General features: G+C 48.3%; 1 protein-coding gene across 1 annotated transcript in view; it reads right to left on the bottom strand.

Moving 5' to 3' along the window:
- The window catches only part of LARP1 (La ribonucleoprotein 1, translational regulator), a 55,662-nt gene extending 45,016 nt beyond the window's left edge, over positions 1-10,646 (bottom strand). The window contains exon 1 of the mRNA XM_077780776.1: positions 10,549-10,646. The gene's annotated coding sequence lies outside the window, so the exon portion shown is untranslated. The remainder of the gene's footprint in view (positions 1-10,548) is intronic.
- Between the last annotated feature and the right edge of the window lie 293 nt (positions 10,647-10,939).

The following is a 10,939-nucleotide window of genomic DNA, read 5'->3' as shown; positions in this document are numbered from 1 at the left end:
GGGGGGGTTGCAGAGAGAGAGGGTCCCAAGCAGGCTCTGCACTGTTAGCACAGAGCACAAAGCCTGATTCAGGGCTCAATCTCACAAACTGCAAGATCATGACCTGAGCCAAAACCAAGAGTCAGATGCAAAACCAACTGAGCCACAGGTGCCCCATAACAGGTTTACTGATGTAATTCACATGCCATGTTATTCATCTATTTAAAGTACAAGCAAAATTCAACGGGTTTTGTTTGTTTCTTTGCATATGGAGTCTACCCCTCCAAATTTCTAGGTTTCCAGATAAATTTTCTTGGTTTTAAAATATAGGTGATTACTTTAAACTCTTTTTAAAATGCAAGACCAATCAAAACCTGTCAGCAGGCTGGACTGGGCCTGAGAACGTAAGATAAGGAATGCCCATTTGTGACTTCTGCCTTTTAGGATCTAAGTCCCATCATGACAGCACCTAATTGTCTACCCATGGTGAATTTCAGGGCCTGACACCTACAAGTACTCAAAAATTTCTGAATGAACAAATCTGGGCAAGCACTTTGCAGATTTGCAGCTGCAGAGAGAGCACATCACCATCCAACCGGTTTAATTATTATCATATCAAGAAACTCAGTACCTCCTATGTAGCAGCCGAACCCATACTGGGGCACTGCTCAAAGTTACTGCTTGACCCTCTACCTCCCACCTGCCATCAGAGCTCTAGCCATAGGGCCAAAGGAAGTAGGTCTATTCAAATGCTATATTTCAGAACAGCCAGCATTTCCACCCACCCCAAGCTCTGATTCTTTGGGGAAAATAATCCTAGTTCCTTCATCCTCATAGAAAGGTGCATGCATCCCAGTGAGCTCCGCCTCCTCTGTGTTTTCCTGACTTCCTGTCTCCCTCCCACATTCCCCAGCAGCAGCATCCAGCTTCCCACACCCAACTCTGCTCTCACCTTGTCCAAACTCTACCCCTACACTCAGCTCCACTTCGGGGAAAACCTAAGCCAGGCTATTCCATGTACAAAATTAGTATCTCTTCCTCATGCTGCTGTTAATACATACACAGAGAACAGGAAAAGCAGAGGCCTCTGCTCCTCCATACACCCCTAAGGCTGGAGAAAGACATCAAAGATGGGTGGGGGGGATTTCACTGCAAAGCATGTAAGTCCATTTCTCTCTGACATTCTATTGCTAGTGCACTCCTAAGCACCACAATGTGGGCTTCCTGCTACAGGCTTATAACCCCCCAGTGACTCTTTAATCCCCCTCTACCACAGAGTTGCCTGACAGCCCAAGACAAGGTCTGAAGAGCTGACTCTAAGAAATAGCATGGGCTGCCTTCCCGTGTATGCTCAGGACCAAAGAGAAGGGATCAAGGGGCCGGGGATCCAGGAAGACAAAGAAAGGCTGGCTTTGGCTACTGAGCTCTGTGTGCAAAAGACTTAGGTCAAAACCAAATCCTCAACACTCTCAGAACTATAACTTCTTATTATCTGCCAGGCTCCGGCTAAGCTCTCATGTTCAACTACCTCATTTTCAGCAGTGACTGTAGCACATGAAGACTCCAGATATAACACCATTTACTGAAGCCTAAAAGTTACCAACCTGTCCGAGGGCACTCAGTTGCTAAGTGGCTGGAGCTAACTCAAACTGTGCTTGACGGACTCCAAAGGCAATGTTCAACCACCCCATTCTACTTCTTTCTCCAGAGGTGGAGTGAAAACTGAACTGGAGTAGGAGCCAAGAGGCTTGGATTCAAGTCTCTGCCTTTCTCTGAACTGTGATCTTGAGCAACTCCCATTTCCTTTCTAGGCTTGAGGTACACAACCTGTAAACAAGGGGTTTAGATTCAATGACCTCTGGGGTCCCTTCCAGTTCTACATATTCCTTCCTCTTACAAAAAAAGGGAAAGGAAATCCCAGCCCCTGAGAGCACAGCAATGGGGAGAGAGTTGAGCCTGAGCACTGGGCTGGGTGAGCCTGACTACAGAGCCCTGCATTCTCAGGGACTCACTATAGCAGCCTATTTGTGGGCAAATGCGGAACCAGTAGTCCCAGCACAAGTCTAAAAACAACTGAATTAAGCTGAGGAGAGGTGGCTCTAAAAGAAACCCTGTGCACGCGGCTATCTGTGGAAAAGCCTGCAGAGCCAGGCTGCAGAGCAGCTGACAGCAGGCGGCCTAGTGAGTCTAGGAAGTCCTGCCACACAGGCGCCTCCCCTGGTGGGGGTGGGAGTTGCCACGCCACCTGCAAGCTTATCCCCTGCCACTACTTCTAGGACTTCCTCCTCTTTCTGCTTCGCCTGCTCCATCAGTGTCAAGCAGGCTGGAGGCTCAAGCATGAGCTCAGCTTAGGCCAGTACATCAGAAACTGTGCTTCTTCCGGCAACTGAGATGCATTCCAGCTACTGCGGCCTTCTGAAAGGTCAGAGAAATCCCATAAACTGGAGCTGCTCTCTACGCCTAAAGGAAGACAGCTGATAATTGCCCAACACTTCAGGAATGACTTGGAAATCTGCTCCCTTTTTAATCTGGGAACCTTGCCCCAAAGGATCAGACAGGAAACCCCAAACCATGTATTCTTAAGAGGTTCTCATGTGGCCAGAGTAATCTTTCAAAAGAAAGAATCAGACCATGCCACTCTCTCATTTAAACTCTTTAATGGCTTTCCAGGGCGCCTGGTTGGCTCAGTCGGTTGAGCGTCAAACTTTGGCTCAGGTCATGATCTCGTGACTCGTGAGTTTGAGTCCCATGTCAGGCTCTGTGCTGACAGCTCAGCGCCTGGAGCCTGCTTGGGATCCTGTGTCTCAGTCTCTGCTCCTTTCCTGCTTGCACACGCATGCTCGCTCTCTCTCTCTCAAAAATAAACAGTAAAAAAATAAAAAATAAGCTGTTCTCTGGTTCCTATAAGAAATAAAATAAAAATTTTAACGGCTTTCCACTGCCTTCCAGTTAAAATCACAACTTGTCTAAGTCATCTAGAGTACAGGCACAGGGAATTTACTCAATTCCCTGAACCCCAAAGCCTCTGCTCTACCAAGAATGAGCTTTCTTTCTAGGCTTTTTCTCAAGTTTAACTCCTACCTAGCCTTCCCATTTCAAGTGACTTAGCTACTGCTTCCTCCAGAAAGAATTTTCTGACCTAGACTGACTTGGGTGACCCTCCTACACTCCCAGAGAATCCCACCATCTTCTTACACAGCACCTTCCATACTCGATTGTGAGTGCATATGCTTCTTTCCCAGTGCAGATCTGTTATTCACTGTGGTATCTTCTCTGCCAAACTCGAAATGTGCTCTGTGAGGCTGTCAAAGTATGAGATCCATCCAATCATTCACTAATTAAGTGTTGCCTGAGCTCCTGAGCTGCCTACTATGTGCCAGGCATGTTGTAGATGCAGGGAATACAACAGTAGCCAAATATCCAAGCCCCTGACTCAATGGTGATTAAGGGTTTAAGAAGAAAAACGAAGCAGGGTAGGAAGAATGGGGATCCAGGGTACGGGATGGAGGCCTGCTATTTTATACAGGGTGGTCTGGGAAGGCCTCTCCATCACAGTGTTACTTGAACAGGAACCTGAAGAGAGTGACAGTAGGAGCCACGTGGCTGAGGAAAGAGCATTCCAGAATTAAAGCCCTAAAGCAGAGAATACACAACATACTCTAGAAAAAGCAAGGTGCAAGGCTGTTGGAAGGGAAAAGTGGTGGAAGATAAGGCTAGAGCATGGGAGGATTGGGTGGTGTGGGCAGCCATAACAAGTGGGGTCTTAGAGGATACTCAAAGGACTTGGAATTTTATTCCATGATGAGAAGCCATGAGAGGATCTTGAGCAAGAGTGACAGGAGACCAGATAGGAGACTGCTGCAGCAATCTAGGCGAGAAGCCATGTTGTATGGACCAGGCTGGCAAAAAAGAGGTGGTAAGAAGTGTTTATTTAGCTTTGGACCCAGTTTTTAGGAGCCAAAAGGATATACTGGTAAATTAAACATGAGGTGGCAAGGATGACCCTAAAACTCTTAATCCTAGCAATTAAGAGGATAGTTCTTTACTAATTTCTGAATCCCACTTTCCTCATCTGTGAAACTGGAATAAAAACGCAACCTTCTTAGCAGATTATATGGGCTAGAACGTGTGAAGGACCCAGTGAATGGTAAGTCTGATATCACTATTAATGATCTTGGGATCATCAGGAGTTTAAATAAGCCGGTGTACGCAAAAAGGAGAGCAAAGACCATACAGAGCCCAGGTGGACGGTTCATCCAGAAGGCTCCTGGCCATGGTGGGACTTCAGCTCCTCTGAGAGGGTTGCAACTTCATTTTCAAGTACAGAAGAGAAAAGCCTACCTTGAATTACTGGAATGCATGTCTGGAGGATAAGGTGGTTACCACAAGTATGGAGGGTTATTACAAAGTGCCCTATAAACAAGGCCTCTGATGGAGGGGGTCATCTGGGTCTACTAACAGTACCTCATACTGAGGTGGAGAAGCCCCTCACTACATGTGACAGATTTAGATGGCTGGCTTTACTAAATTCATCAATAAAGGCCCACAATCCTCACACTCCACACCTACAGCTTTGCCAGTCCAAAGTACAGCCAAAAGAAAGATAACATGTCAAGACTGTCCCTGTAATTCTCAGAAAACCCCTCAGGGAGCCACCCTAGGCTATCTGCCACAAGGCGGCCAAAAGGCCCTGGTAACTTCTACAAACAGCGTTACCTGAAAATTAAGCTAACTCCTAATCATCCATACTCAGTTAGGAAAGTCACGAATAACTCATCAGAAGAAATCACTGAAACCACTGCACATAGACCTGGCTTTGGAACGCACCTTCTGGTACATAAATCACTTACAGCTGTGTGGGACATTTTAACTAATGAACTAGGCTATCCCAGACTTGGATTAATCTGATCCTCAAAACAATCTCAGCAAGGAGATTAGTCCCATTCTGTGTAGAAGAAAAATAGAGGTTAGGCAAGCTAAGGTCACCAAGTGAAAAAAGACACAGGTACTCTGCCCCTGTTCAGATTCAAATCACCTATCCCTCTGCTCTTTCACCTGGCTCTTTCCTATGCTTTCATTAGCGAGTGCCCCAAAACTTACTTCCTTTCATGAAGCCCCAGCAAGGTAAGGCTGTCCCCTCTCCTGACCACTCTATCAGGTAACTCTGGACTAGCCAGGGGTGTTTGTGTGCCCAGACTGAGGCACCTGTAAGCCCTCTCAAGGCCCCAGCACCCTAATTACCCTCTTTGTGAGCTTGTCTCGGGATTTTGCTAACAGGGGCACTCCCATCTGCCAAGCTCTCCATTTTAAAGAGTTTTTTGTGGTTTCAGGCCTGCTCCTCCTCCTCTCCCTGCCCGCCTCCCTTTGAGAGGGAATGAGTGCTGAGTAACAGCTCTAAAATGCTCACTCTAGCCTAGGTCCCACAGCACACAGTGGGTGGGTCGGCCAGGAGACTCCACCCCTCAGGAGGTTCAGGGTTCAGTCTGCTGAGACCACCCCTAGCCTGAATGGGCAGGACTCTCCTTCCCCAGCAGGCACTCACTTCTCAGAGTAGAAAACTCAAATGCCCCACCCCCACCTCCCCTTCAGAGGGTCTGCTGTGCTTTCTTTAGAAGAGAAAGGAATTTGAACTGCAGGAAAACAGCTTTAAACCCTCATTTATGGAGGCTAACCTAGCAGTCTGTAGCCAAGGGTGCATAATACACAGTTACAGAGCTCATCACCCTTGACAAGTAAGTCCCTCATAGTCATCTAAAGTGATCAGATGTCCTCACTTGTCACCAAAATATCTTCTTGAAACTGTTTCAAATCAGGATCCACGCAATGCATCTGACTGATGAATCACATCTTTTTGTCTGTAACAGTTCCCCTTTTTAAAAAGGTTATTTATTGATAGTTTGTCCTGTAGAATTGCTCCCCTTTCAAAAACTAGATAACTGCTACCTCATGGTCAATCAATCTGTTCCTCTGTGTCTACACATCCACGGTTCTAGGGCGGGTTCAGTTCTTCTTTGGTGGGGGGAAATTTTCATTAAGCAGTGCCGTGTGTTTTCTATTATGGTACCGCAAGGCGCATGATGTCTGCCTGCTCCACAACGTCTGCTATGCACCCCAAGTAATCCACCGAGCTTTGAGGAGCCAGCAGAGTCTAGCCCTCTCCTCAGAACTTGGGATTCAAAACTGGAGTTGTTAACCACTACAACAGATATACATGCACACATATAAAAAGCTCTGTGTTGGTTTCTTTCTTTCTGGGGAAAGGGTTTCTTGAAAAAAAGAAAAAAAAAAAAAAGGGTTTTTTGACACTAAAAATACTTTCAAGGTATCTAGACCTAATCAGATTCCCTCATTTTCAGATGAAGAAACAGAGGCAGAGAAAGCATGGGGGTGGGTGGCTGGTATCCACACAGCTAGTCAGCAGCAGAATCAGAAGTGGAATGAACACACTTAATAATGGTCATCACTTATTATAAAAATTTTTAAACAGCAGTTACTGGATAGACCACTTATTAGATGGTCTGTGCCTGGCATCATACTAAGGGCTTTATAAACTTTATCTTCTTTAATTCTTACAACTCTCAGAAATAGTTAATTATCAATATTCTCATTTTGAGGATGAGAAAATAGTGGCTCAGAGAGGCTGAGTAATTCACCCAAGATTGCACAGCAAGTTAGAAGCAAAGCTCAATATATACAAATATCAAATCATTATGTTGCATACTGGAAACGAATATGTCCATTATACCTCAATTTAAAAAACCAGCAGCAGCAGCAGCAAAACAAGTGAGGCTGAGACTCAAAATATCAGACTGTATGATTCCAAGGCAAAGAGAGTTCTTGCTTCCTCCCAGTCCACTTCTCAAGGTGGAGAGGGAAGAGGCCAGGGTCTGGAGTGGCTCTGATGCCACAATGAAAAGTGATACTCCAGATCCACAGAGATGCCCCACCCTAGTGCAACAAGGAGGAATCTAGGCAAGGGCCTAAACCTAGGAAGCAAAGTAGAGAAAGAGAGTAGAGGTATATTTGGGGCCAGGTCGGTGGGGTGGAGAATCCCTGGAGTTGACCTGGGTTAGCTGGGATTTTATAAGTCTTTTATTTTGTACGATCAGTTGGCTACACTTCAAAGGAACATACACAAAAAGTGATGCCCAGAACATAAATACTCAAGGCTGACAGCCTGCCTAGACTTTCCTTTAAAGTTAAGAAAAAGACCATAGCACTACTTAATTTTCTTATTACATGGAGTTGGAGGTGCCACACAACCAACCCACTGATTCCCCCTGCTGGGGTGGGTAGAAGCTTGTCGTGACGACACATTCAAGTCTCAACCCACTGCACGTGCATTAGCAAAGCAAACTTAAGTTCAGTTACAGCCTCTCCCCACAGCCCTGAGAGCACATGTGCACTCTCCCAAAGGTAGCTTTTAACGAAAGGCAAATAAACAAATTAAAATTTATTTTTAAAACATTCATCATACCACATTCCAAAGCAAAAAGAGCCAATTCTTTGGATCAGCAACCTTTACCATTATCCACACATGCCCTTTGTGTCTGTGGATAAGCAAAACTCCATTTTTAAGGAGATGGATCCCATACATTTCATGGACTAGTGACACAACACCAGAAAAGGAAAGTACTGCATTGTCCACCCCCTCCCCCGTATCTTACAGGTGGAAAAAACGGAGACCCAGAAAAAATCCTGGAAAGCCCCATAGTCTCCCAGTCTCCCAGGCTCTGGGCTATCACCACAGTGAATGATCAGAATCCCAAGAGTCAAAATAAATCATAATTTAATCCTTCTTATACAAACAGAGAAGCTCAGACACATAATGGCTAAGTAACTTGCCCAAGGAGGCACAACTAGCAAGTGGGAGAGCTGACATTTAATCCCAGAACCTTTGCTTGTTCAATGCATGTATCATTTCCCATCCTGCTTCTCTCATATTCAGAAAAGCTGCAGCTAGAAGAAGGAAAAAATTTTAAATAGCTTCAAAATATTCTAGAAGGGAAGGAAATACAAAGAGCCAAAATGCAAATCCTGACTTGAAAACTACAAATGTAAGATGTAGAAGCTTAAACCAGAATAGAAAACAGCACAAGAAAGGGGGATATTGAAAAACATCTTTTATTACTAGTTACTGCATGTGTCCCTTAAAGAACTAAAACACTAGCATCTGAGCCAAAAGGAGGGCTAAAAATAGGCATTTGCAGCAAGCTTTGGAAAGCTTTTAGCTTTGCTTATGAGGCACTCATTTCTGTAGACTCCCAAAAACATATGCATCACAGAACACACAATTTACCAAGACCACACTGCCACTACACTGGTGTCACATTTAAGCCTGTCCAAGCTGCAAATAAAATCAGGGCTGAAGAATGGCCTTAGCGGTCCAGGCTGACTCCAAAGGGGCCACCCTCTAACCATACAGACAATTCAATCACAAAATTCTCCCTCAAAAAGCATCCAAGCCCTAACAACAGATTCACACAGAGAAGCTACTGAATTGAGAGTTAGTCTGTCAAAGACAAGTCCAAAGGTTCAAAAACCGACGAGTAAACAAAACACTTTCTTGCCTTAAAGAGTCCAGAAAAACAAGAACAGAGCAAAACTACCAGACTCAGAATTTTGCTTTCGGCACTTAAAGCAAGTTGGCTTCTCCACTCCAGGGAAAGGCAAGATGCCAGCCAAGCTGTCTTCTTCCCACGATCAATAACCCCAGTGACGCACCCTACCAAGGGCCCCTGCACTTGCACAAAATGCCAGCTCAGGCACCCAATACCACCTGATGTCATGGCTGATTTAAAACCCACAAGGCAGGTTCACCATTAGCTAAGCAGCAGCAGCCAGGGTGAGTAGCCCCATTTAAACTTCTGAAGAGTGCTCTCTCCTGGGGATGATTATACCCCTTTGAGTTTAAAGAGGGGGGAGGGCCAAAGAGTGTCTTAAAAGTTGCTTTCCCTCCCTCTGTGGGTGGATCCGGAGGGATATGCAAGAAAATGGGAGGTTTCAGCACTGCCCTTTGCATAAGAGGGTTCTGGAAGGGAAAGGGGGGAAGAGAGGGCAGAAGGAAGAGAACGCAGTTTGAGGTATTATTAGTAAACCCCGAATGTCCCCTCCTCCAAATGAAGCAACCTTAAAAGAAATAAAAATTGCAACATGTCATCTTCAGAATTGGCTGTTCTGGTTTCCCTAGGACTAAGGGTGATTCTAATCCCTTGAACGTGAAGGCATTAAGCTCCCTCTTCAACTTTCCCCATTTTGATGGTTTAAACCAGTCAGCCTCAACCACTGTAGCAAGTGGAGTATTTAAAAAGCACTAAGGCTTCGGCCAGAGACCGTCATTATAGCTACAAGCGAGTTTGGATACTGGTCCACTTCAACAGGACTCAAAACACATCCGCTGTGCTTCTACACGCCGGCAAAGGGAGGCGGCAGGGCGCGCCCCCCACCCAATCCGGCGAGGAGTCTCGGCAAAGGGAGGCCGAGACTAGCCTCCAAATTCTGCACCGCCTCCCCCGCCCCCACGCTGACACGGCTCCGCTGGGATCTCCCAGGGGGCCGGGTCCTCGGGACCGAAAATCCGAGCAGGGAGAGGGAGGGCGCGGGGAGCGCCGGCCGGCGGTCACATGCCGCTCCCCGCGCGGGGAGGCACCACGTTGTCCCGGCTGCGGAGGAATGCCGGGAAGGGGGGCCGCGCACTCACACTCGCGCACACGCACAGTCCGGGCCGCGCCGCGCCGCCGGCCCGCACCCGCCTTCCANCCCCCGCCCGCCCAGCCCGGCCACTCCCTCCCCCGCCGCCACACGCCCCTCGTGTCGCCGCATGTCCCTTTCCTCGCCTCACATTTTCCGCCAACCCCCAACTGGATCCCCGCACACTCGCCATCCGGCTCCCTCTCGAGGCGGAAGGTCCCCGGGATCGGGAAGGGAAACCACCGAATTCAATGACACGTTGGGTTTCCTCTTCTCATCATTCTCCCCGTAACCGACCCCTCAACCCGTCACCAATGGCGATTGTACCGCCTATAATCATCTAGCAGAAAACAAAACTTTCAACTTTTAAATCCCGAATCCGTGTGGTCGATATGAACTCATCACCCGGCGCTTCGCTGCCCATGACATATGCTCATTAAACATTTACAACATGGGGACGATCGCTACGCTACCAAAACGGGGAGTGTGGGGCGGGGTGGAAAGAGGGGCTTCCCAAGAAGGGGTTAGGCTAGAAACAGTCTTCGACACCCAACACGCGGGAGGGCGGGTGGCCCCTTTTCACCAAAACCAGCGCCCACCCTCTCCTGGCGAGGTAGGCCCGGACCACGCCGTTGCCCACTAACCGCTGAGGCCCAGGCGGTGGCCGTGGGCTCCCGGGGGCTGGGCCCTCCGGCAGGGGCAGCTTCCCTAGTATGTCGGGAAGGAGAGCATGGCGACCCAAGAAACAATTAAAAAGAAAAAATCCCGAGTCACCACGACCAGTGGCGGACCCCCGGGCCCTGAAGGCCGCTGGGGGAGGGGACGCCCAAGTCCCCGGAAGAGGTCCCTGGACACAAGATAGCAAACAGGGAGACCCACCTGGAGGGGACTGTCCGTTCACCGTGGCCAGGACCGGCGGCAGCGCGTTCTTAGTCCACGGGTTCACCTTGGGCGGAGGGGCCTCCACGAAGTCACGGCGNGCGCACACAGCCCCGCGGCCCCGCCCCTCACCCCGCCCCTCGCCTCCAATTCCTCGGAGCACCTCCCGGGCTGGGGGTGAGGGGTGCTCTGACCGGACGGGGGCGAGCACGTGCCTGATGCAATTCGGGAGGGAGGGCATTGAGAGGGGTAGGAGAGATGGGTGGGTGAAGAGGGGGAGGTGTCTTAAAGGGCCAGCACGTCAGAGCGTTCGCAGGTGGAGCACATGGAAACGGGCCACGCGGCCGATCTGGCCTGCTCGCGCTCTTTAGGTTAGGTGCTCCAAATTCGG

The sequence above is a fragment of the Crocuta crocuta genome, unplaced genomic scaffold (assembly GCF_008692635.1).
Source record: "Crocuta crocuta isolate KB4526 unplaced genomic scaffold, BGI_CrCroc_1.0 scaffold343, whole genome shotgun sequence".
Classification (NCBI taxonomy): domain Eukaryota; kingdom Metazoa; phylum Chordata; class Mammalia; order Carnivora; family Hyaenidae; genus Crocuta; species Crocuta crocuta.
Note: the sequence above shows the minus strand (reverse complement) of the source record. Positions and strands in the feature narration are given on the sequence as shown.